We start from the raw sequence: 6,000 nt of genomic DNA, 5'->3' as shown, positions 1-6,000 counted from the left end.
GGTCTCGATTGATTTGTAAGTGGTGATCAAATAATAGAGTTGTTCTTGGTTCTAACCAAAGTTTGATGATATAAATCACTAAAGGGTTGTGATTTTGGTGATGATGATGGGTTGTTTGATATGGTGACGGTGGCGTAGGTGGTGGTTGTGGTGGTGGAAGTGGTTCACGATGAAGTGAGTTTCGGTTACAAGGATTTGGAGAGAGATAGAGATAGAGAGAGAGAGGTGTAATATGGTGGTGATTAACGATGGTGGAAAGTGGTAGTGATGGCTGTAGGATGTCGACGAATGAGGTGTGTGGGTGATGGAGGTTACTAACGATTTGAAACAGAAAGAAGTGAAGAACATAGCAGCTAGCAATGCATGCACTGAAAACTAATACTCATAATTTGATTACTTTTGTATGCTTGTGGTGTGGGGTTTTTAGGGTCGACAGAAATCAATTAGAGATATAGGAAATGAAGAAAAAATTAAAAGTAGAAAGTGATAACTGAATTTGTAATTGACCAGTTGTCTTATAGCAATGATATAGCAATGATATTCGATTCCAATTACTTTTACAAACAGACAAATAATAATTTAATAACGATGTGCACAGATTCCTTAATTTAATCGATTTATAGTTATTACATATTAATAATTAATAATAATTATAATAATAATAATTATAATATTAATAAATAATAATAATGATATTAATTAACTATAAAATGATACAAATAATATTATTAATGATAATAATAATAAATTGTATTTATTTTTATGATAGTAATGATTTTTATTGATAATGGTAGTAATAAAAATAATAGTAATAATAATTCTAGAATTGATAGTTGTAATAATATCTAATAATAATGTTAGTAATATTAATAATAATATAACAAATTACATGTATCAAATTTTATATCTATATACTATATATTTATATTTATATATATATATATGTGTACATATTTATTTACAAACAATCACTCGTGAATCGTCGGAAACAGTCGAAGGTTATTGATTACATGAATATAGATTTCAAAACTTTCCAGACTTAACATTACAGATTTTTCTTATCGTGTCGGAAACATATAAGGATTAAAGTTTAAATTTGGTCGGAAATTTTCGGGTCGTCACACCACCTATCAAAGGGAAGCCTTTTATAAACTAAGGCATTTCTGGAAAGTCTTTCAAATGTTTGACAAGTTAATTTCGCCATAACTAAATGTTCTGATGAATTCTGATCGACTCTAGACAAGATTTTCTCAATCATATCTTCAGGTAGGTCTTCTAAAATATTCGGTTGTCTACCCTTAACGTCCATTTTGTTTTTATATTGTAAAATAGACAAGGATTAGATTCGTAATAACAAACAATACAAGCAATTTTTACATAGAACATAAAAGTACAAGCACACTACAATACATATAATACACAACATGATTACAACCCTCTAATCTGAATCACTGGTTTCTTCTTCTTTGAACTTGGTTCGTTTTCCTAATTTTCTAGGAATATATGGTGTTCCTCTAATACGAGCCGTCATTTTCCATAATGGTTTAGAAAAACCTAGTGGTTTAGAGGTTCCCGGGTCATTGTTACATTTTAGGAAATACGGATGTTGCTGATACATACAAAGTTCATCTGGGTTGGAATCGGGTTTCTCTATTTTTATACCTTTTCCCTTATTATTTTCTTTCGCTTTATTAAATTGGGTCGAGGTAATTTCTATAACATCATCGAAATCCTCATCGGGATCTGATTCATCGAAAAATTGGTAATCTTCCCAATATTTTGCTTCCTCGGCGGAAACACCATTGACCATTTTTAACTTTGGTCCGTTGGTTGAGGATTTTCTTTTATTTAATCGATTTACTATAGGTATCAATATTTCTTCCTCCGGAACCTCTTCTTCTTCTGGTTCCTCCTCTTCCGATTCCTCCTCTTCCGGTTCCTCCTCTTCCGGTTCCTCCTCTTCCGGTTCCTCCTCTTCCGGTTCCTCTTCGGGAATTTGTGAATCTTCCTAAAATATATTCGACTCTTCATTATTATTAGGTGAATCAATGGGATTTATACTAGAGATAGACATCTATCACACAATATCAAACACGTTAAGAGATTAATATATCACATAATATTTACATGTTAATAATATATAGTTTCCAACAAAAAAATGTTAAGCAATCGTTTTTGAAGAAAAATACGGTCGAAGTCCAGACTCACTAATGCATCCTAACAAACTCGGTAAGACACACTAATGCAATTTTCTGGTTCTCTAAGACCAACGCTCAGATACCAACTGAAATGTCCCGTTCATATTGATTATAAACGTTCCATATTAATTGATTTCATCGCGAGGTTTTGACCTCTATATGAGACGTTTTTCAAAGACTGCATTCATTTTTAAAATAACCATAACCTTTATTTTATCGATAAAGGTTTAAAAAGCATTACGTAGATTATCAAATAATGATAATCTAAAATATACCGTTTACACACGACCATTACATAATGGTTTACAATAAGAATATATTACATCAAAAATAAGTTTCTTGAATGCAGTTTTTACATAATATCATACAAGCATGGACTCCAAATCTTGTCCTTATTTTAGTATGCAACAGCGGAAGCTCTTAATAATCACCTAAGAATAAACATGCTTAAAACGTCAACAAAAATGTTGGTGAGTTATAGGTTTAACCTATATATTATCAAATCATAATAATAGACCACAAGATTTCATATTTCAATATGCATCCCATACATAGAGATAAAATTCATTCATATGGTGAACACCTGGTAACCGACATTAACAAGATGCATATAAGAATATCCCCTATCATTCTGGGAAATCCTTCGGACATGATATAAACGAATTCGAAGTACTAAAGCATCCGGTACTTTGGATGGGGTTCGTTAGGCCCAATAGATCTATCTTTAGGATTCGCTTCAATTAGTAGATCGGTTTACTAATTCTTAGGCTACCAAGCAAAATGGGCATATTCGGCTTCGATTATTCACCCATATAATGTAGTTTCATTTACTTGTGTCTATTTCGTAAAACATTTATAAAACTGCATGTATTCTCATCCCAAAATATTAGATTTTAAAAGTGGGACTATAACTCACTTTCACAGATTTTTACTTCGTCGTGAAGTAAGACTTGGCCACTGGTCGATTCACGAACCTATGACAAATATGTACATATATATCAAAGTATGTTCAAAATATATTTACAACATTTTTAATACGTTTTACTGTTTTAAATTTATTAAGTCAGTTGTCCTCGTTAGTAACCTACAACTAGTTGTCCATAGTTAGATGTACAGAAATAAATCGATATATATTATGTTGAATCAATCCACGACTCAGTGTATACACGTCTCAGGCTAGATCACAACTCAAAGTATATATATTTTTGGAATCAACCTCAACCCTGTATAGCTAACTCCAATATTACTGCATATAGAGTGTCTATGGTTGTTCCAAATAATATATATACATGGGTCGATATGATATGTCAAAACATTTGCATACGTGTCTATGGTATCCCAAGATTACATAATATATTAGAATACATGTATAATACAATATAAGTTAGCTAGGATATGATTAATATAAATTTGTTACCAATTTTCACGTAGCTACAACAAGCAAAAATATCCAATCTTGTTTTACCCATAACTTCTTCGTTTTAAATCCGTTTTGAGTGAATAAAATTGCTATGGTTTCATATTGAAATCTATTTTATGAATCTAAACATAAAAAGTATAGATTTATAGTCAGAAATATAAGTTACAAGTCATTTTTGTAAAGGTAGTCATTTCAGTCGAAAGAACGACGTCTAGATGACCATTTTGGAAAACATACTTCCACTTTGAGTTTAACCATGATTTTTGGATATAGTTTCATGTTCATAAGAAAAATCATTTTCCCAGAAGAACAACTTTTAAATCAAAGTTTATCATAGTTTTTAATTAACTAACCCAAAACAGCCCGCGGTGTTACTACGACGACGTATATCCGGTTTTACGGTGTTTTTCGTGTTTTCCGGTTTTAAATTATTAAGTTAGCATATCATATAGATATAGAACATGTGTTTATTTGATTTTAAAAGTCAAGTTAGAAGGATTAACTTTTGTTTGCGAACAAGTTTAGAATTAACTAAACTATGTTCTAGTGATTTCAAGTTTAAACCTTCGAATAAGATAGCTTTATATGTATGAATCGAATGATGTTATGAACATAATTACTACCTCAAGTTTTGTGGATAAACCTACTGGAAAAGAGACAAATGGATCTAGCTTTAAAGGATCTTGGATGGCTTGAAAGTTCTTGAAGTAGAATCATGACACGAAAACAAGTTCAAGTAAGATTTCCACTCGAAATAAGATTGTTATAGTTATAGAAATTGAATCAAAGTTTGTATATGAGTATTACCTTGATTTAGAATGATATATTACTATAAACAACAAGGATTTCTTGAGGTTGGATGATCACTTTACAAGATTGGAAGTGAGCTAGTAAACTTAGAAGTATTCTTGATTTTATGAAACTAGAACTTGTAAAATTTATGAAGAACACTTAGAACTTGAAGATAGAACTTGAGAGAGATTAATTAGATGAAGAAAATTGAAGAATGAAAGTATTTTTAGGTGTTTTTGGTCGTTGGTATATGGATTATATATCAAGGATATGTAATTTTGTTTTCATGTAAATAAGTCATGAATGATTACTAATATTTTTGTAATTTTATGAGATATTCCATGCTAGTTGCCAAATGATGGTTCCTACATGTGTTAGGTGACTCACATGGGCCGCTAAGAGTTGATCATTGGAGTGTATATACCAATAGTACATACATTTAGAAGCTGTGTATTGTACGAGTACGAATACGGGTGCATACGAGTAGAATTGTTGATGAAACTGAACGAGGATGTAATTGTAAGCATTTTTGTTAAGTAGAAGTATTTTGATAAGTGTCTTGAAGTCTTTCAAAAGTGTATGAATACATATTAAAACACTGCATGTATATACATTTTAACTGAGTCCTTAAGTCATCGTTAGTCGTTACATGTAAATGTTGTTTTGAAACCTTTAGGTTAACGATCTTGTTAAATGTTGTTAACCCATTGTTTATTATATCTAAAGAGATGTTAAATTATTACATTATCATGATATTATGATATATTAATATATCTTAGTATGATATATATACAGTTAAATGTTGTTACAACGATAATCGTTACATATATGTCTCGTTTCGAAATTCTTAAGTTAGTAGTCTTGTTTTACATATGTAGCTCATTGTTAATATACATAATGACATGTTTACTTATCATTTATCATGATTAAACATAGTGTAACAATATCTTAATATGATTCATATGTAATTAGTAAGACGTTGTTATAACGATAATCGTTATATATATCGTTTCGAGTTTCTTAATTCAATAAACACAATTTCATGTATATAACTCATTGTTAAAATACCTAATGAGATACTTACTTATCATAATATCATGTTAACTATATATATAATCATATATATGTCATCATATAGTTTTTACAAGTTTTAACGTTCGTGAATCACCGGTCAACTTGGGTGGTCAATTGTCTATATGAAACCTATATCAATTAATCAAATCTTAACAAGTTTGATTGCTTAACATATTGGAAACACTTAATCATGTAAATATCAATTTCATTTAATATATATAAACATGAAAAAGTTCAGGTCACTACATTATCGAAGTCGAATTTTCGAGTCAAAGTTTCGAGTTTAAAAAGTCAACAATTGTTCTTCCATAAAATTCGAATTTCCTGTGATGTTTCAAGTTAAATTGACGATTGAGAAAGTCTTTAAGAGTGATTTGAAACACAATTTGTGTTATAATATTGGTCTATAACGTTCTTAAAAAAAATCGAATTTTTTTTCTTCTGTAGCAGCGAAGCAGCAGCAGTATTTTTCTTATTATTTTTTTTTTGTTTTTCAAATACTACAACTACTTAATA

Source organism: Rutidosis leptorrhynchoides, chromosome 6 (assembly GCF_046630445.1).
Source record: "Rutidosis leptorrhynchoides isolate AG116_Rl617_1_P2 chromosome 6, CSIRO_AGI_Rlap_v1, whole genome shotgun sequence".
In the NCBI taxonomy this organism is placed as follows: domain Eukaryota; kingdom Viridiplantae; phylum Streptophyta; class Magnoliopsida; order Asterales; family Asteraceae; genus Rutidosis; species Rutidosis leptorrhynchoides.
This window is presented reverse-complemented; position numbering follows the sequence as displayed.